The sequence below is a fragment of the Ovis aries genome, chromosome 2 (genome assembly GCF_016772045.2).
Source record: "Ovis aries strain OAR_USU_Benz2616 breed Rambouillet chromosome 2, ARS-UI_Ramb_v3.0, whole genome shotgun sequence".
NCBI lineage: Eukaryota > Metazoa > Chordata > Mammalia > Artiodactyla > Bovidae > Ovis > Ovis aries.
This window is the reverse complement of record NC_056055.1, coordinates 212,164,072-212,185,596: the sequence shown is the minus strand read 5'-3', so window position 1 is coordinate 212,185,596 and position 21,525 is coordinate 212,164,072. Positions and strand designations below refer to the sequence as shown.

Genomic DNA, 21,525 nt, shown 5'->3' with positions numbered 1-21,525 from the left:
ATCACGTTTCCAAAGTATTGGAGCTTCAGCTTCAGCAACAGTCCTTCCAGCAAATAATCAGGGTTGATTTCCTTTAGGATTGACTGGTTTGATCTCCTAACTAATCAAGATTGCCAGAGAACTGTGTTCAGAGTTAACAAAACTCTGTACCCTAGGAAGAGAGCATCATGTGAGCCAATCAGTAAACCCTCCTCTTTTCACTGCCTTAGGGACCAGAAGCTGATAACCTAATGCACAAAAGTAGATTTTTTCAACAGTTAAATAGGAAAAATTATATTCAGAATCTCCACCTCATAAGAATGCAGTCTAGAGTACCACATAGAGGATCAGAAAAATAGAGTTATAACCATCCATTTGTGCTTAAATCTTAACCTTCAGTTCATCCAACAACATGGCTAGTCTCACTTCAAATCAAGACCAAATTATAATCTTGTTCCCACATCCTTTTTGGTAGTATATTGTAAACAATTTAAACAAACCATCTGTTCAAAGAATATTCTACTATAAACTACTTCTCTTAAATGATGTTTTTTGCTGCTCAAGTTACCAAAAATTCTCTGATCTTTTTCTTATAATTTTTTCTCATTCATTTAGGCCAAGTGAAACAAAGCTGGAGGCATAACCTCCTCAAATTTGTATAAATATTTGAATGCAAAGCTTCGGGTTGGATTGTCTCATTAAAATGTTCCCAATTGATTACTTTTATTGTTCACTTTTTCAGTAGGCAGGGATGATATGTACCAAAGAAATAGAAATCCTAAAATAACTAGTAAATCACTGGACAATTGAGAGACCATTACACAATGCTAAATAGAAACCACAGGAACTAAGGATTGGCAGAAGAGTTCTGTTCAAAATTCAAACTGAACATAGAATTATCTGTTCTGCAGAGTTCACACTTTTTTTCCCTGTCTTTGCCCACTCTGGCTAAAATTAATTCCCTATGGCTTTCAGCCCCAAGGCCATGATCTTTCAACGGGCATACAAGTTGCTCTTCCTGTCATCATTTTTCCTATATCAGAAACCAGAAATTTTAAGTCAGGTCTTAAAGAGCTTTCAAGTCTTGTAGTTTTATTCAACTGGTGACATGGTAGAATTTTTAGTACAATATTACCATTTGTTTTTCAAAATGAATATGTAATACTTAAGTAAGAATCAAGATTAAAAAGCCATTACCTTTCTCATGAACATTTTCCTGATATTAAGTAAGAGAGCTGTTTTCCAAGCTTACTGTGCACAAAAAAGGCACGGAATAATAGTTTAAAATACAGTCTTGAGCCGCTCTCAGGACCTACTAAATTTGAATGGCTACAGTTGGAACTGGGAGCTGCATTTTTAACCACCATTCCGGCTGAATCTGCCTACTAATGCAAGAGACTCAAGAGATGTAGATTCGATCCTTGAGTTGGGAAGATCCCCTGGAGTAGAAAATGGCAACCACTCCAACATTCTTGCCTGGAAAATTCCATGGACAGAGGAGCCTGGCAGGCCATAGTCCATGGGGCTGCAAAGAGTTAGACACGACTAAGCAACTGAGCACAGCAGTTGATTCTGAAGTAGGTGGTTGCCAGCTACTCACACTTCAGAACTAGAGTGCAAATGGAAGTTGAGGTTAAAAAAAACAGAGCCACTATTTGTGATGCTAGCTTACCTGATGGTTCAGTGGGTAAAGAATCCAATTGCAAAGCAGGAGACACAGGTTCAATCCCTGGGTCAGGAAGATACCTGGAGAATGAAACTCATTCTAGTACTTTTAACTAAAAAATCCCATGAACAGAGGAGCCTGGTGGGCTACAGTCCAAAGGATCACAGTCAGACACAAAGAGTCAGACTGAGCAACTAAGCACATTTGGGATCCTAAAGGGAGATTTTGGAACTTGACTTATCTACAGACTTTACCATCACCAGTCACAACTGCTTCTTGAGGTTAAGCTATGTAAACTCAAGCTCGGTTTCCTCATCTGAGAAATTAAAAACACTATTACCTACCCCACAGCACTATTGTAAAGTTGGCTTTACAGTATTGAAAACACTCAATAAAAGATAGCTACTCTCAGTCAAAGTAAACACCCTTCACAGCAGCCCAGAACAAAAGAAAAAATCTTTGCTTCAGTAACTGTGACGCTCATCATGTCTTTCATGTGTATACCAAAGACAACTATCTGGGAAATGGGAGGCAATAGTGGTCAAAAGTGCTGACTCTGGAGTTGAATAATTTGAATGTTAATACCACCATTTATTTGAGCAAATCAATGAGCATTTATGAGCCTTGGTTTCTTCCTCTGTAAAATCAGCATAATGAGTACCTTCTGCTGTTGCTGCTGCTAAGTCGCTTCAGTGGTGTCTGACTCTGTGCAACCCCATGGACTGCAGCCCACCAGGCTCCCCTGTCCCTGGAATTCTCCGCACAAGAATACTGGAGTGGGTTGTCATTTCCTTCTCCAATGCATGAAAGTGAAAAGTGAAAGTGAAGTCGCTCAGTTGTGTCCGACTCCTAGTGACCCCATGGACTGCAGCCCACCAGGCTCCTCCATCCATGGGATTTTCCAGGCAAGAGTACTGGAGTGGGTTGCCATTGCCTTCTCCGAATGAGTACCTACCTTATGTAAAATGATTAGCTGCGTTCTAGTCAATGCTTAATCATTTTGCTATTATTGTGACATCAAGAGGGAATTTGGTGGAGAAGAGGGAATAATTTTATCGGTGAATATAGAAGAAATGATGAGTCAAATTATCTTATTAAGAATCAGTGGCATTTAGGAAAGCAAATTGTCATTTTCCACAGACATGATTAGAACTCATGTAGAATTTAGTAACTCCACCCATTAAAAATTGTATGCACTTAATAGTATAAACAAGCTATTCTGTATAGGAGTTTGATAATTTTTCACAACTTTTAGATAAGTGACCTCATCTTTTATGAAAATCCCTAAATTGTGTTTACTATCAACTATCATGGAATAATTATAAAGTGGTAACCCAGTTGGTGCTAGCGGTAAAGAATCCGCTTGCCAGTGCGGGAGATGCAGGAGACTAGTTCTATCCCTGGGTTGGGAAGATCACTTGAAGAAGGAAACAACCCGCTCTAGTGTTTTTTTGCCTGGGAAATCCCTGGACAGAGGAACCTGGTGGGCTACAGTCCATGGGGCCACAAATAGCAAGACACTACTGGGCAACTGAGCACACAGACAGACAATCCTTACCCAGATACTACAGTCATGCATTTTTAATAAAATGTTTAAAGTCTACAAGTTTGAAAAAGTAGGAGCTTAAAATCCTTAAAATTCATTACAGGAAACTTGAAATCCATAAGGAGAGAATTTAGCTGGTGACAAGATCTGAAAATGCTTTGAGTGAAAATGCCTAGCATTATATTGTGTGTATATCTCAAGTTGAAATAGAATAGAACTGAACTGACATGGAGCAATGAATGGGCAATAAAAAGGGGACAGAATAAATGCAGTTAAGATGAAACCAAATAAAATCTGTAGTTTCCCCCTCCCCATCCATCTCCACAATACTGTCACTTATTATCAGGGCGTCTAACCTAGTTTCTGCTCTCACTGTGAAGGAAAACATTCTGTCTTTCGCTGCTGGTGAATGTATTGATTAAGTAGTGAAAAGTAAGCAAAAATATTCTGGAATACTATCTTTCCAGAGTTTTTCTTTTTTCTTTTTTTTTTTTTTTTTCAGAATCAAAGGGAAATGCAGACTTAGATGTTTTTCATTGTTTTCTTTCAAGATGCCAATATTTAGGACTTAAGTAATGCAATAAACCCAACAACCAAAGGAGGCAAATGAAAACAACCCTTCCCTAGTCATATAAACCTGACAGAAGGCAATATATGCTGGGATCTCTGGTTACATAAAGAGGTAGCCTCTAAAATAGGTTTATGCTGGCAGAGCCTTAAAAAAATGAAGATGAAATTTTGAACCAGTTCCAGGGAAAAGTGGGACTTTCTTAGCACTCTACTCTTATCTCGCTAAACTTCAGTTCCATTTATTGTCAGAATGACTTCTCTTGCACCTACTAAGTGCTAAGCCTTAGGAATCTGAAAGGTGGATAAGGCATGGTTCCTATGTACAAGGAAACTACAGGAGTCAGAGATGCACAGACTTTATTCCTGGAAGTGGAGGGTTCTGTTCTCATGGCTACACGAACAGCTGACTTTATGTTTCCAGTCCTGTTTGCACATTAACTCCTTTGAAAAACCTAAACTTGGACATCACATCATCATGATAAATTTAAATATGCATAAAGCCAAACATAAAATAATTTCCTCTCTCCTTTGCCCATAAATAGCCCTCTGCATGTTAACTGCTCTCCTCTCTACTATTTTCCCAATCACCCCAAGCTGTAAAAGCTAGCACTTTTTAAAAATTCATTCTTTTCTTTCCTAACTCACATTCAGTTAGCCCTTGTGTGTGTGTGTGTTCAGTCTCTCAGTCGTGTCTGACTCTTTGCAATCTCATGGACTGTAGTCCGCCAGGCCCCTTTCTCCATGGGATTCTCCAGGCAAGAATACTGGAGTGGGTTGCTGGGTCCTCCTCCAGGGAATCGAACCCATACCTCTTCCGTTATCTGCATTGGCAGCAGGGTTCTTTACCACTAGCGCCACCTGGGAAGCCCTGAAAAGATCAGGATATGTCCCTAAAATATTAAGGAATATAACTTTAACTGCCATGAACTCACAAACAAAATATCAGTCTCTGAGTCCCTGATGAAACCTTCTTGTTACTGACTCATCCTTCACTTCCACTCAGCGGCATTAAATTTCAACATCTGTATAATCAACCCCCTGCAAAAATTCCCCTGCTCATTCATTCATTTTTGAGTCTTTTTTAATCTGTCAAGCATTGTATTAGGTATTGAAAATACAATGGGCAGAAAAGATGGACAATAAGCAGTTTATTAATAACTAATAATTTCTTTATATCATGCCAGTGAATGTAACAAATAACAAATAGAAAGTGTATTTGGACACATAAGAGGGTAACTTATCCCAGTCAGGAGTATCAGGGAATGCTTCCCCAAGGGAAATAAGATTAGAGTTGAGTCTTGAAAGACGGTTTCAAATTCCCCACCACTGCCAGAGGAATCTCTAATAGAGTTTTCAATACTTCTCTTATGTTTAAAACCTCTGTCTACTAGCAAAATAATTAAACCAGGGAAACATATCTTTGGGAGTTGCTAAGCTAGGTAATCTCTAAGGTCTGTTATAGATCTAAAGATTCTATAATCAGTTTTCAATATGTGCATACCATTCCATATTATGGGAGTCCTATGATTAGCTGGATGTCCTTGATGGATTTTTGTATAATAGAAGTAAGTTACAAAGAAACATATATGGTTATTCTATTTCTGGGAAAATGAACAACAGTAATTTAGTATAGGTGGTTTTATTTGTATACAGTTTTATGAATGTAGAGAAATATATGGGAGGGAAACGCATCAAGTTGTTAACAATGATTTCCTAAGGGGAAGAAAGTAAGTACGAAAAAATACAGAAAAAATGGCTGTCAAGTGACTGAAAAAAAATATCAGGGCTTAATTTTAAGTGAAACTTCAAATATAAATATCCTATCTATACTAATCCTACAATACTGTAAAAGTTGAAACTAGTAGATATTTTGGTCTTTACCTAATAGAAACATCAGGGATAGATGACAGTATTGATTGGTTAGCTAACAAGATTGTTGCAATTTGTATCATCGATTCCCGTTTTCATTTTTAATACTATGCTTTCAATTAAATAATGTTTAAGCGTGTGACTTTAACTCACAAAGACTTCTACCCAGCTTCAAAGGCTCTCTTTAAGCCAGCTTCATCCTCTCTCTTCAATCAATTTTTCACTGCTTCCCAAATGCATCCACCAAGCACTTTTTATCAGCAACCTTCAGCTCTTATGGCTTTTGTGATAAATTCTAAGGTGTGTGCGGGGTAGGGGGGAGAGAAACATTTCTTGGATTCTGCTATGTGGCAGGCACCATTCTAAGTACTTTACATTCATGAATCCATGTAATCCTTGCATAATGTTAAAAAGGAGGTACAGCTACCTTTTTCCCTTTATAGATAAGGACATTGGGTTAAGTGTCTTTATTGATTTGACAGCACCAAAGGGGCAGAACTTGAATTTTCACATAGGACAACTTAATTATAAAAGTCATCCTTCACCCACTATGCTTTGTCCTCTGCCTACCTTTCCAGGCTCATTTCCCATGATCCCCCCGTGAATTCTTCTCCCCAATTCTTCATCTTGGATTATCTGTGTTTTCTAGCACAGGCCACTTCTGCTATCCGCTCATCTCCCCTTCCCAGCCCCCTCCTCCTCCTCCTCTTCCTCCATTGCCCTCTCAGCTCTCTCTCTCCCTTGTATGTGTGTCTTTGCCTCTGTCTTTTACTTTGCTTGGAATGTATACTACTCTCACTCGGAGCATTCTCGATCACTAAGTCATGTCTAGTTCTTTCGAGACACTGTGGACTGTAGCCTGTCTGGTTCCTCAGTCCGTGGAATTTTCCAGGCAAGAATACTGGAGTGGGCTGCATTTCCTCCTCCAGGGGATCTTCCTGATCTAATGATCGAACCCGTGTCTCCTGCACTGGCAGACAGATTCTTCTGGTGACAGCTGAGCCACCAGAGAAGACCTTCTCTTACTCTACCTGTATATTAACCAAACTTCTATTTGTTCCCTATGACTCAGCCCAGCTATCCTTTCTTTCTGCACACCATCCTTGGACATCTCCAAACAGATTCAAGAGCTTCTTTCTTGTTCCCATCTTGCTTACTTTCATATGCCTATTGCAGCACTTATCACTGCCATAATAGCTATTTGATTATTTAGCCATCATGTTGCTGCTACCCAACTTCCCTCCCTCTGACTATGAGTCACAGTCAAGCAGAAACTGTGATAAATTATTCTTTGTAATTCCAGAGCCTCATACAGGGCCTCCAACAGAACCAAAACTTCATAAATGCATGCTAAGTGAATAAATAATTGAATTGTTCCCAGTTCACTACACAAACCCAGGATCATTTAGAGAGGACAGGTGAGGGAACAAGACAGAATGAACATGAGAGTTTGCCCTTTGTTCTTAGAAGATTGCATAGGCTCTCAGATAAGTTAACTGTCTGAGAGAGGTTTTGCATCAGAATAATTACCGGGAGAGTACAAAGTTTCAGAGAAATTATATATATTTATATATACTAAGTTTTACATGGTGTATCTGTAGAAGCTGAACCCTAACTCAGCATGTCCAGCCACACCAAAGATTTCCTTATCCCTGGAATGGCACAGATGCTGGGGTAGTGGATATTTCAACAATGACCCATGCACACAAGTGGCTGAAGACAATGGGAACCTCCTGAGTTTTTATCCTAAAAGGAAGGAGGACTTGCTAATAAAAATTAATTTCCTGCCAAAACAGTGGATGGGCTTCCTTCATAGCTCAGTTGGTAAAGAATCTGCCTGTAATACATGAGACCCTGCTTTGATTCTTGGGTTGGGAAGATCTCCTGGAGAAGGGAAAGGCCTGGAAACTTCCATGGACTATATAGTCCATGTGGTCGCAAAGTCGGACCCGGATGAGCGACTTTCACTCACTCACTAACTCACTCAATACAGTGGGTAAGATTGAGTTGAATTTAAGTTAATAATGAGAGGTAAAGAAATGTGATACTTCTTACTTAACCAATTTAGTATAGTTAGGATTACTGGTTTCCAGGCAACGCAAAACTCAATAACTTAAACAAGAAATATTGAAGGAAAATTGCACAGAAGGAGCAGTCAAAGAATAAAGCCTTTGGAATTAATAGGAAATTAGTTAAACTCTGAGGTTCTAGGTTACAGGAGTCAGTGGCCTTTGTCAGAGTGCCATCTTTGAGTTGAATTCATTCCAATAATTTTCAGTTCATTATGCAGTTTGATGAAGCACTTGATTGGTCCAGCATGGCCATGTGCCCCAAATGGCTCAAGGAGATAGGAGTAGCTTGGGGCTCAGTTCCACTAAGACTTTAATCAAAGGAAGATGACAAGTTTGCCATAGAAAAATTGGGGGTACAGTTACCATTAAATAAGAAGGTAGATAAATGGACTTGGGGACAGCAAAAGTGAAATATCTATTACTGATTCAAATCCCTACTTTTCACCATTTAGAATGTAAGCTCCATGTAGACAGAAACTGTTATTTGCATTGTTCCCAAAGGTATCCTCCTCACTAGAATATTACCTAGCATAGTAAGCACTCAATAACTATGTGCTAAGTTAATACTTTGTCTCTAAATAAATTGCCCTTTCGTTCTATTAGCTAGTTACCTAATGGGTCCAAGAAGGAAAAATATATACAGCAGGTAAGTTTTAGTTAAAAAAAAAAAGTTTAAAAAAGAATCAGAGCCAGAGGTAGATTTTAACTGAGAAATATGGATGAAGAGAGAACAATATTTAGAAGGATAAATAGCATAGTACGTGTTGTGGGGCAAGACATAGAAGAAAATGAAGGTTCAGTTCAGTTCAGTCGCTCAGTCGTGTCCGACTCTTTGCAACCCCATAAATCACAGCACACCAGGCCTCCCTGTTCATCACCATCTCCTGGAGTTCACTCAGACTCATGTCCATCGAGTCCATGATGCCATCCAGCCATCTCATCCTCAGTTGTCCCTTTCTCCTACTGCCCCCAATCCCTCCCAGCATCAGAGTCTTTTCCAGTGAGTCAACTCTTCGCATGAGGTGCCCAAAGTACTGGAGTTTCAGCGTTAGCATCATTCCTTCCAAAGAAATCCCAGGGTTGATCTCCTTCAGAATGGACTGGTTGGATCTCCTTGCAGTCCAAGGGACTCTCAGGAGTCTTCTCCAACACCACAGATCAAAAGCATCAATTCTTCAATGCTCAGGAAAATAATATTCATTGACTGCCTATTTTCTGACAGTTGTTGTGGCAGGAATGTTTACCTATGAGTATCACTAAATTTCTTATATCAAAACTTCAGGGAACATACAAATAGTAACAATCACTGCAGAATGCACCTTCATTTACTTCATAATTGTGTGTACAGCTGGATTTTGGCCTCCACTAAGCACATGTTTGTTTTGCACAATGGGGCCCTTGGCTCTGATAAACAGCAAAGGATAAACATCACAGGTCAGAAAAAATAAAAAAAAAATTTTCCTGCCCTACACTGCCCTCACTCTCAAGCATACCCACTGCAGGAAATAACAGCAAGCAGTTTATATACATGTCTACATGAGCATTTTTTCCTTAAATGTATGCAGAATTTAGTCAGCTCACCTTTCCAGGAACTTTCTTGGACTCTAGGATCTAAAGTAGAAAAACTCCAAATTACTCTGTCTTAAAATAAAGACTGCTGGTTTGAGGTTAAAAAAGAAAATGTCTCCAGATAATTATCTAAAGACAGATTCAAGCCTAAGAAACTCTCCAATATCCAGTCCATGCTGAAGACAGCAGATCAGAATCTCAGATAAGAAAAGTGAGCTGTTCAATATCTCAAAGTTAGTTAGTCTTGGGATGGGTTCTTGAACTTGGGTCTCCCATCTCCTAAAGAAATTCTCATCTTACTTCACTGAAGATCACTCAGATATTGAGATGCCATGATGGCCTTAAGTTGTTTACAATAAAAAGTAAGAGATTAACTACCTTGATTGTTCATTAAATAGTATTTTTTCATTTGATTTAATTATTCCCCTCAATCTCTCAGAACTGCTTTTCTCAAGTCAAATTTTGCCCAGTGAAATGGAGCACAAGCTTCTCATAAGAGCCATAGATTATAAGAGGTTTTAATTTGGCATGCTATTTTTCCATTTGAGGTCTCATCAAATGATACGCTCTTTCTTTCGAATTACCTAAAAATATGATAAGATCCACGGATCCAAAAAGCTACATAAAAGGAGAAGTTACAAAAGGGCGTAAGGAAACTTTGGGGGTGATGGACATATTCATTATCTTGATTGTAGTGACAGAATTGGGTATCAACTATAACTCAATAAACCTGTTAAATAAATACATGCATCTGTTTTATATGTATATGTTTTAAAATCATATAAATTTAGCCAAAATCAATACCAAAGCATATATCACCATCGTAGCATGAACTAGGATACAAGAATAAATTTAACAACTGATAAAATATCAATAATAAATAATAATTTGTAGTTCTCAGAACTGGTTTGAAGGATATAAAAATAAGCATAAGAAAAAAATATATAAGCATATAAAAAAATAAACATAAGGATGTGCTTCCAGGAACATGGTAGAAACTTGAGCCAGTGAGAAACCACAGCTGTCATTGCTCTCTCTGAACATTGTACACTGAAACTCATCTCTGACAATATCACTATAACCACCAAAACCAATGGCACTTTTTCATAAGGAACTTTTCCAAAGCTCATTGCCCTTTCCTAAAGCCAAATATCTTTGCCAATACTTATATCAGAAAAGTGCCAACTCCACTGATGCTTTGTAATGCCCACTTCTGAACTGAAGTCTTTTTCAGGTTCACCTGATGGTAAGCCTTGGGTCATACGTCTGGTACTCAGCTACATCCAAAAGCTGAGAATATGAGCTCAAAATCCAACTAAAATAAGACATACTTTTGATAAATTAGCTTTTCCATAGACAGAAAAGTAGTTTAGAAACTAATCGGCAGCTATAAATAATGATAGATGTCCACTACAATTGTTATGCAGACTAGACCTAAGCCTAACTACTAACATTTCCTTTAACATAACTTTCTAGGAAAGAAAATTTTGTAAATTCTCATACTTCAGACTTTAGCTCTAATATTTTTCTTCATTTAATGCTTAGAAGTGATGCCAAAGAGATGCATTAAACAGTTTTACTTTCAGAATTGCATCAGAAATATGAAGTATATTAGAGAAATTTAGATACATATGTTCTTTACATCTCAGGGAATTTTCACATAACTTATTTGTAATTTCAGAAAGCAATGGTCACACCTTGGGCAAAACGCAATCAGGTCTCAAAACACTGAATTAGAGTATTAAATAGCAACTCTGCCTCTTTAGGTAGAATTAACTTATGATGCCAGAAAAATTGGAGTAGGTATACAAATTACAAGTAACAACTGGACACAACTTGGTAAGTACATTTATTTTTCTACAGAAACTGATCAAGAGACTCAATCAAGGATGTATTCTGATTTTTTCAAGACCAATTCAGGGAGAAAATCTTCTTGACTATAGTAAATTCTCTCATAACGGCATGAGAAGGAAAAGAACTAAAGATCTTTCAAGGTTTAGTTTAGAATTAACAGAGATGAAGAACATAATAGGAGCAAATTTGGACAAGAAGCTAATGAGTTAAATTTGGGTCATCTACGTGGAAAGGTTCAGAAATCAGAAGTTTTGGTCTGAGTTCTAGGAATCTTGGACTCATTACTTTCCATTCTCAACCTTTCTTTTGCTTGGATTTCATTATAATGAGAATTAGGTCCAGAGAAATAGTAGTGGAAGTTTAACAAATTAGAAACATGGTTCTCTTTCACATTCATTAAGAAGCTGGGCTGGTGGAAGGCTGCACAGAATCAGGAAGCTAGTTCCATTTCTTAAGTGACTTCTTTTACCAAAGTTATCTCATGGCCCAAGGAGATTGCTGGAGACGCAGCCATCATAGCCATACTTCAGTCAACAGAAAAAGGGAAAGATGACAAAGGAGCATGCTCTCTCCCTTTAAAAATATTTCCTATAAATTGCACATACCACTTCCGCTTTCATCCCATTGGCCAGAATTTAGTCAATGGCTACACCTATCTACAAGAACAGCTTGGAAATATGGTCTTTATTCTTTTTTTTTTTAATTTTTTATATGGTCTTTATTCTAACTATGCATGTACTCAGCTAAAAAATTATGGTTTTTTTAACTAAAAGGAAGTGACCAGATATTAGGTAATAATTAGCACTTAGCATAAAAATGTAAGACAAATGACTTCAGCACTACTATTTCTTCCCCCAAATAAAGTGGCAGTAACATCATCCAAAGAATTACTGTGAGTCCAATCTAACTGAAAAACAAAATCTTTCACAGTCTTGGGTGTCTTAATTGTTAGTGATCAATTACCTGTAAGACACAACAGATCACAACATATCAACTTGTCAGGGTATCATGAATACACAAAACCTCATTGATGGTGGTGCTGGTTAAACTATCACTGCACAACCATAAGAGGTTAGTAAACATGCTGTATAGGGGAAAATAAACAAATCCCAACCACATTAATAGAATGTATAATGGTCTGAGTCTGATATATAATTATGATATGAAATTATAGAAGATGGCTTGCAGCTATCAAAAATGAAAAACTCCCATTTTGGATAATCACTTGGTGGACAAGTTCAAAATGTGGCATACCCAGAATGTGTTTCAACAAATAAAATTATTTAAGATCCCTCTAAGAACCATGTACTGTTTTGTATAACATCGTCCTCTAGAAAAAATTCAAGAGCTATATGCTCCCATCAGTCAGATTATAAAAAGAAAGGAAAGAAAACTGGAAGAAACATCAATGAGAAAGGAAAAAGGCTAAACTGCGTAAGAGTAATAACTGCTATCATTTTTCTTTGCCATTACCTTGACAATAAAAGGTGTATATGGAAGCTCCTGATTTATGGTCCTTTCAGGCAGTCAGTGCTAAACAAAGCCACATTGATTTCCCAGGATCCAACGTGGAGCAGTTCAAGGCCATGAACAATTGCAACTCACACTTCTGTTGGTTGAATATCTATGAATTGGATTTGACCCAGACCAAATTTATGAATGGGGCTGCTCTTAGCCTACCCATCTTATCACTGACAAATAGAAACCTTACCTTGCCATAAGTCACACATATGACTGCACCCTGAACTTCTGACCCATCCCTGTGCTAGTTCTCTGATTTGTAGACTTTAAGACTCTCTTTGAAGATTATGCACCAATAAACTGTATTAACCTTTGATACAGACAAACCTTTAACTGCTGAGAACAGTATTTTTACAGTAAGAAGACTAATTTAAAGGAATTAGGTAGAAAAGTTCAATGTGTCTATTCCTGGATTTTCCTTAGGTTAATATCAATGAGTAAGCAGGACTTAAAATTTGTTTATAAAGTAGTTACTTTTCCACAAAAGAGTATAGGGCAAATATTTATAGAAATAAAGAAAGGATATAGAAAACAGTAGACCAAAACTTAGTAAATATTAATCTATGCACAAAGATAAGGAAGAGAGGGATTAATAAAAGGATAGTAGAGGGGCTTCCCTGGTGACCCTGTAGTTAAGACTGTGCTTTCAATGCAGAGGGTGTGTGTTTGATCCCTGGTTGGAGAACTACAATCCCACATGTCATGCAGCACAGTCAAAAAATAAAGAAATAATAAAAATAATAAAACAATTTTAAAAGAATAGTAGCAAAAAAGAAAAATAATATTTTAATAAGTAACTGACAAAGAGGAAGAAAAGCCTGACACCAAGGAAATGATAAAGGAAGGAATGAAAACTATTGGAGAGACAAAGAAAAATTGAAGTCTTAATTGTACAGATGAGGTCTGTCATTTAAAGGTTTTCTGGAGGGGGAGGCATGAGCTGAGTTTTGAGCGACAAGTAGGAGTTTGTAGAGGGAAATGATGTGTGAAGACAGACATGCCATAGCAAACAGCATGTAAGGGTGAAGTGGGGGTGTGCAGGTAGAGAGGGGGCCAGGGTTCAAAGCTGCAAGGGCTCCGTGCACTTAGGCAGAGCTCACTTTATCCTGAAAGTTCTATGGAACTGCTGGAGGAGTTTAAGCAGAGAAGTAACATGATCAGAAAAGGCAATGGCAACCCACTCCAGTACTCTTGCCTGGCAAATGCAGTGGACCAAGGAGCCTGGTGGGCTGCAGTCCATGGGATCACTAGGAGTCGGACACGACTGAGCGACTTCACTTTCACTTTCATGCACTGGAGAAGGAAATGGCAACCCACTCCAGTGTTCTTGCCTGGAGAATCTCAGGGACAGGGGAGCCTGGTGGGCTGCCGTCTATGGGGTCACACAGAGTCGGACACCACTGAAGCGACTTAGCAGCAGCAGCAGCAACATGATCAGATACGTACTTTTTAAAAAGTCACTAAACCAAAGAGAAGGATACATAGATATGTTGTCAAAGAGGAGAACGAAAGGCAATCAGAGAGAAGGGACAAAATCTTGAACTGAAAGGCACTTAAATAGGAAAAGAAGATAGATTCAATGGTATTACGAGGTGGAAATTGCAGGATTTGTAGATTGATAGGATGAAGGTGTGAGAGAGTAGTGTGAGATGCTACCAACCACGTTTCAGGTTTGAGCAATGAAGTAGCTCGTCTATTCTCTGAAATATGGCTTCCAGGAAAATTAAGAGGTCCAGAGGAAAGATGGTGAGTTTCATTTTGATTATGGTTAGCATTCAATCTGAACTACCTCTGGGTCATAAGGTAATGTCAGGGGGCATTTGTGAATCTGAAAGAGTATGATTCATGGTGCAGTAACTCACACAGGACAAAACTGAGAGAAATTTTGGTAACTAGAGAAGTGTACTGACATGAATAAGTTTGTTGAGAATCATCAACGCTTCAATGTATAAATGGATAATGTATAAATGAAAAAAATATGCCCAAATGTAAAAGGTATCAGTCAATTTGGAGTTTTATCTAGTCCTTTCTCACTAAGGAATTGGTGTGCCGTTCCGTGTGCTGTGCTAAGTTGCTTCAGTCATGTCCGACTCTTTGCAACCCTATGGACTATAGCCCGCCAGGCTCTACTGTCCATGGGGATTCTCCTGGGCAACCCTGGAGTGGGTTGCCATGCCCATCTCCAGGGGATCGTCCCAACCCATGGACTGAATCTGCCTCTCTCATGTCTCCTGCATTGGCAGGGTTCTTTACCTCTAGCACCACCTGGAAAGCCCAGAGAATTGGTATTGACCCTCAGTTGGCGTGGTTCAGGTAAGAGCCTCTCTAAAAGCCTTTCCATGTTGTTCTAGGCTTGCACCATATTGTCCTTGTCCCATGTGGCTAAATCAGCAGTGTGATGCGAGCTTATTTCTAAGCCTCAGTCTTTGCTTACAGAGTCATGAAGGTCTTTGAACAATGAGTTCCTCTTCATCAGCTCCTTTGGATGTCTGCACAGCAATGCTGACTCCTGGATTCTTCTATTGAGACTCTTATTCTTCTGCAGCTTCATGTTATATTGGTCGAAGGGATTTCAAAGCCACAAAGGTTATAAGTTTCTTCCTTCTAGATTTTCCATTCATAATACTATTATGTGTCCCCAAAATACCTCATTCAGAGAGCTACTGTCTGCTCTCTGAAGGCCCTAAATCACATGAATTACACTAAGAATGCTCTCTCCTTGTTTGAAGTTGTGTTTCTTCTAGACTTCTGTTGACCTAAAGATGTTAGTGTATGGCTAGGAGGAAAAGCTTCCATCCAAATGCCATCTGTTAGTTTTATATACAACAAAAAAAAAAAAGTGAAAGTGCTAGTCACTCAATTGTGTCTGACTCTTTGCAATGCCATGGACTGTAGCCTGCCAGGCTCCTCTGTCCACGGGATTTTACAGGCAAGAATACTGCAGTGGGTTGCCATTCCCTTCTCCAGGGAGACTTCCCAACCCAAGGATCAAACCCAGGTCTCCAACATAGCAGGCATATTCTTTACTGTCTGAGCCACAAGGGAAGTCCAGAGTTTTATATATATATATATATATATATATATATGTCTCTGTCTCTGCCCCCTCTCAGGTAGTGCAGAAGTAAGCCAGCAACAGACAAACAGGAATCAGGAATCATGTTCCTAGTTGCTTGTTTCTCAAACTTATTTAAGACGGTATATACATACTTCATGATGTCAATCACAATTAAGGGAGAAGTTTCCCTCCTTTTGATTGCCTAATCAATAAGAAGTGGGAATTTTGGAATGCACTTAGGTCCTCCAAAACTGTGTTTGGAGCATCTATTCAATCTTACACCAAAGGAAAGATAGTTACTATAACAGGAAATACACCCTTTCCCAATGACCATCCAATTGAAAACCTATCCTTTATTTCTGTGGGACTCTAATACCTGACTCTTTAGAACCTAGGTGTAGAGTTAATTGATCACAGTCTCTAATGTCAGGTTGCTTATGCTCAGAGTTTGGCTCATCTACTTTAAGCTGTGTAGCACTGAGCAGTTTCCTTACCCCTGCTTTTATTCAGTTTCCTCATCCATAATATGGGGATATTAATAGACCATAAGTGAAGTGAGTGAAGTCATTCAGTCATGTCCGACTCTGTGACCCCATGGACTGTAGCCTACCAGGCTTCTCCGTCCATGGGATTCTCCAGGCAAGAATACTGGAGTGGGTTACCATTTCCTTCTCCAGGGGATCTTCCCGACCCTGGGATCGAACCCAGGTCTCCCACATTGAAGGCAGATGCTTTAACCTCTGAGCCACTGGGGAAGCCCAGACCATAGATCAGGACATTAATGTTAAGATTCAATGATAAGATATATGTCAATTGTTTTAAACAATACCTGGCATACTGCACTTTTTAAACATTAACTTCTTTTTTCAGGTTTATTATTTATTTACTCCACAATATTATATTGGTTTTGCCATACACTGACATGAATCCACCATGGGTGTACATATGTTCCCCATCCTGAACCTCCCTCCCACCTCCCTCCCCATCCCATCCCTCTGAGTCATCCCAATGCACCAGCCCTGAGCACCCTGTATCATGCATCGAACCTGGACTGGCGATTCGTTTCATATAAGATAATTTACATGTTTCAGAGTCATTCTCCCATATCATCCCACCCTCGCCCTCTCCCACAGAGTCCAAAAGCCTGTTCTATACATCTGTGTCTCTTTTGCTGTCTCACACACAGGGTTATCATTACCATCTTTCTAAATTCCATATATATGTGTTAGTATACTGTATCGGTGTTTTTCTTCCTGGCTTACTTCACTCTGTATAATAGGCTCCAGTTTCATCCACCTCATTAGAACTGATTCAAATGTATTCTTTTTAATGGCTGAGTAATATTCCATTGTGTATATGTACCACAGCTTTCTTATCCATTCGTCTGCTGATGGACATCTAGGTTGCTTCCATGTCCTGACTATGAAACTAGAACACTTTCTAACACCATACACAAAAATAAACTCAAAATAGATTAAAGATCTAAACATAAGACCAGAAACTGTAAAACTCCTAGAGGAAAACAGGCAAAACACTCTCTGACATAAACCACAGCAGGATCCTCTATGACCCACCTCCCAGAATATTGGAAACAAAAGCAAAAATAAACATTAACTATTAATTTAAAGAAAGACTTTTTCTAGTATTTTTTGGTTTTTAACATTGTTTGGTTTTTGTTTTGTTTTGTTTTGTTTTTTTTGAGGGGGAGGGTTGGTTGATTGTTTTGTTTTTTTAATGTAGATTGGTATGGGATGCTGCCAGATGGAGATCAGAGAATAGTTAAACAACAAGAGTTCTTCACGGGTGAACACACACCATGCTGTGCTCCACTGTTCCGGGCAGTGACCCACTGGTATGTGTCACTCAGGAAAGAAGAAAGCACAATGGTATATCCTGGCACCAACAGCAAAGCGTCTCCCTGAAGGACAAGCAGCTGGGCTGGAACAAAGCCATGGAAGGAATGCAGTCTCTTTGAGGAAAAAAAAAAGTCACAGCACATCTTCCTATTTTGACAGCCCAGGGAAAACAGGCAGCTCAACAGAACAAAGCAGCAAGTGTGCGCTTTGAGATCTCCGGGATGCAAAGCAGTGGAGAAGCACTCCCTATTATTGTGCAAAACCCCTACTTATATGTGCACCCAGAGGTTTGGCCCTCACCCGAATTCTGCTGTAAAAAGGAGAAGATTTTGACTGTTTTTCTCTGATAGGGCACATAAAATTCTTCCTTTCTTCCTGGATTTGGCTGGTGCTGCCACAGATGTTAGAGAAGCCCCCTGAATAAGAATTTTCCCATTGTAACTGAATATGTTCCTCCTTCTGAAAATGTTAGATCTGAATCATTGTTAGGTTCCTGAAATTTTTATCAACCGCAAAGGCAGCAAAAGAAATTGTATTCTCTCATTAGTTATTATAACCAAATTATACATAGAGGTTAGAGGCAGAAATCAAGAAAAAAGAAGAAAGGAAAAGAGAGGCCATTGACAGAAAAAGAGAGAAAAAATACAGAAAGCAGAGAAGGAGCACACACACACACACACTGGAAATAATAAGAAAAATGTGAGCTAATATTTATGCAGGGGTTCACTCTCTCTCTTCAGATGATAGAACGCTTATTTAACGAGTCTCTATCAACTTGTCTAAGAAAACAGCTGCACCTCTGGGCCTCTAGCTCAGGGAAAGGAACTAACGTGTTATGTCCCCATGAAGCTTCCTAAGCTCAGTGTCTCAAGTGTATCACACAGGGAAAACAAAAATCCAAAATAACCAGAATCTTCTCGTTCCCTAGAGTTGCTAACGCCATCTAGTGGCAGTATATAATATAACGTCCAAGCGACAACAGAAATCCCTAGGGGTTCTGATTTGACTTTTCACAGCCCTGAAAATTCATTGGAAGGACTGATGCTGAAGCTGAAGCTCCAATACTTTGGCCACCCGATGCGAAGAGCTAACTCACTGGGAAAGACCTTGATACTGGGAAAGATTGAGGGTAGAAGGAAAAGGGGGTGATATTGTTGGATGGCATCATGGACATGAGTTTGAGCAAACTCCAGGAAACAGCAAAAGACAGGGAAGGCTGGCATGCTACAGTCCATGGCGGTCACAAAAAGTCGGACACGACTAAGCAACTGAACAACTAGAAAGATCTGGTTATTCACCCAGTCACAAGCTGTCAATGCTGGGAGAGACATGAGTGAGACCAATGGTCTAGACTCCGGCTGCACAAAAGAATGATATGGAGAGCCTTTTAAAAATATCCTAGTGCTCGGGTCTCATGCCCAAATGCTTATTGCAGTAAAAAAAAATAAATAAATAACTTTAAAAAACCCAATTCATTCAAATAAAATGAGTCAGAATTTCCAAGGAGGAACTGGATTTTTTAAAAGCTCTTCATGTCACTTAAGCTGAATCCAACCTTAGGAATGGCTGAGCTAATCCAACCCCTCCTTTTAAAGTGTGACAAGGAGGTAAGAATTACCCTTCCTCATTCAGTTTCTGGAGGAGCTGAGTTGGAAATCAAGGCCCTTTTCAAATTTTGAGATCTTGTTAAACCAAGGTGAAAATCATGACACTATGAAGGATCAAAGGATGGGGCTAAACGGGAGGCAAGAGCACCATCCATACTGAAATCATGACTTCCTCTTAGAGGGACTTGGTTTTGCTCTTTTATTTTTTCTCTCCCCTGTCCTAAAATATGCCCCCAAAATGTTCAAACTAAATCAATGTATGCTGATATAAATTAACATTGTATTCATTTGAAAAGATGCTCTTTACAATAAAAAAGTAAGTGTAAACTTCTCCAAAAATGGAATGTGGGAATATTTTAACAATTTAATTATATTTATTAAACTTCTTTTTAAAAACCTATATGTACACAAACTTTGCTGGTATGAGCAATTATAAAGATAAATTCCTTATCTACAACTTGCCCCACTTCAAAAAAGATCTGGAACAAATGTAGATATAATTTTAAATTAGAATGAAGGGGAATGATGATCAAATAGTAAGACAAAGTCAGGAAGGGTTAGTACACAGTTCTTTAATTAGACCTTGCACAAATTCTGCTGAGCTTATTAGAGCTAATTTTTTAAAGAGAGGGAAGGAAATACGATCAGTTAAAAAGATTCCCATTCCCAATTTGATAAAAACAGATCAGTTGTTTGGTATTCCTTGCCAGAAAATAAAGTAAATCAATAACGTATAGTATTAGATAGTGATAAGTGCTAGGAAGAAAAAATAGAGCAGAGAAGGATAGGCGTTAAGTATTAAAATTAAACGGGGTGGACAGAACAGGTGTTGCTGAGAAATCAAGGCACAGAGCCAAGCACTGATCAGCACAATGGGTTTATCTTTTGCTCAAGTGATGCTTTTGATCCTCCTTCCGGGCATATGGTAATGTTTCCCATGTTGTGGCCCAGTTCTCCCCCGGATCTTCAATATTCCTCTCTCCATTTAGCTGGAAAATGTAGAAAGAGAAAGAGTGGAGAAGGACACACACTCCTCCACCTGAGGAGGCAGGCAACATCCACTTTCATACCAGTGGTGAGGACCAGTCTTACAGCTCCTCCTGGGTGCCATGTAGGCAAGTGCTGTGCCAACCAAGGAGGGAAGAACACACACCTATTTAAGCACTAGCAGCTCCTGCCCACAACCACGTAGGAAGCTACTGCAGTTATCCAGAGGGAAGACCATGCTGATTGGAACCAGGACCATTACAGTTGAGCTGGTGGAAACTAAAAGGGTATATCCTGAGTTAGGGTTGATAAGTTTTACTGAAGAGATGGATGTGGAGCACGTGGGAGAAAGAGCAGGGTCAAACTTAAAGCCAAGACAGATGAGCTGCTGATGTTTGGATGTTTCTGCCCAGAGGTTCCTTGAGAAGACTGTTCGCCTGAGTTAACTCCTGTGTGGCCCTTGATATCTATATGGCCATAGGAGGAAGAATATTTTATTCACAAAGATCAGGGAACAGAGACAGGAAATATTGACAAGATGATGGTGATTCCTCGACCACAAAGTTCTGAGAGATGGATGGCGGACTTCTTTCCCCAAAGGGCTCTGGAGACAGAGACATACCCCTAACATTGTGTTAGTCACTCAGTCGTGTCCGACTCTTTTCAGCACCATGGACTGTAGCTCGCCAGGATCCTCTGTCCATGGAGTTCTCCAGGCAAGGATATTGAAATGGGTAGTCATTCCCTTTTCCAGGGGATCTTCCCAACTCAGAGATTGAATCCAGGTCTCCTGCATTGCAAGCAGATTCCCTTCCATCTGAGCCACCAGGGAGACACACATGCGTTTTTTTTTAATTTTTCAAATAGTAAAATGTGGAGTGGGAAATTTAAGCATCCTCTCATGTACATCTAAGATGGCAGCAGATGCCAAGGATGCTTCTAGTGCATTGGAAGTGCCCTGCTGGGTTGAAATTTTGGGTGAAGAACCTATATAAGACCTACTCAAAGAAATACTTGGTATTTGGTATAAGAGACAGGACATTTTAGTGACAAAATCATTATTTTTGAAAAATAATATAAATGCTTTGTGTTCTCCATCAATTTGCCTTTATTTTTTTTTTAATTGAACTACTGGTTCCAAATAGGAAAAGGAGTACGTCGAGGCTGTATATTGTCACCCTGCTTATTTAACTTCTATGCAGAGTACATCATGAGAAACGCTGGGCTGGAAGAAGCACAGCTGGAATCAAGATTGCCAGGAGAAATATCAATAACCTCAGATATTCAGGCGACATCACCCTTATGGCAGAAAGTGAAGAGGAACTAAAGAGCTTCTTGATGAAAGTGAAAGAGGAGAGTGAAAAAGTTGACTTA

General features: G+C 39.1%; 1 protein-coding gene across 2 annotated transcripts in view; it reads right to left on the bottom strand.

The window, feature by feature from the left end:
- The window catches only part of CPS1 (carbamoyl-phosphate synthase 1), a 191,534-nt gene extending 178,781 nt beyond the window's left edge, over window positions 1-12,753 (bottom strand). The window contains exon 1 of one of the 2 annotated variants that reach the window (XM_042244190.1): window positions 12,599-12,753. The gene's annotated coding sequence lies outside the window, so the exon portion shown is untranslated. Of the gene's footprint in view, window positions 1-1,651; window positions 1,721-12,598 lie in introns of those variants that run through there. The other variant, XM_060410396.1, reaches the window with a different exon arrangement.
- Between the last annotated feature and the right edge of the window lie 8,772 nt (window positions 12,754-21,525).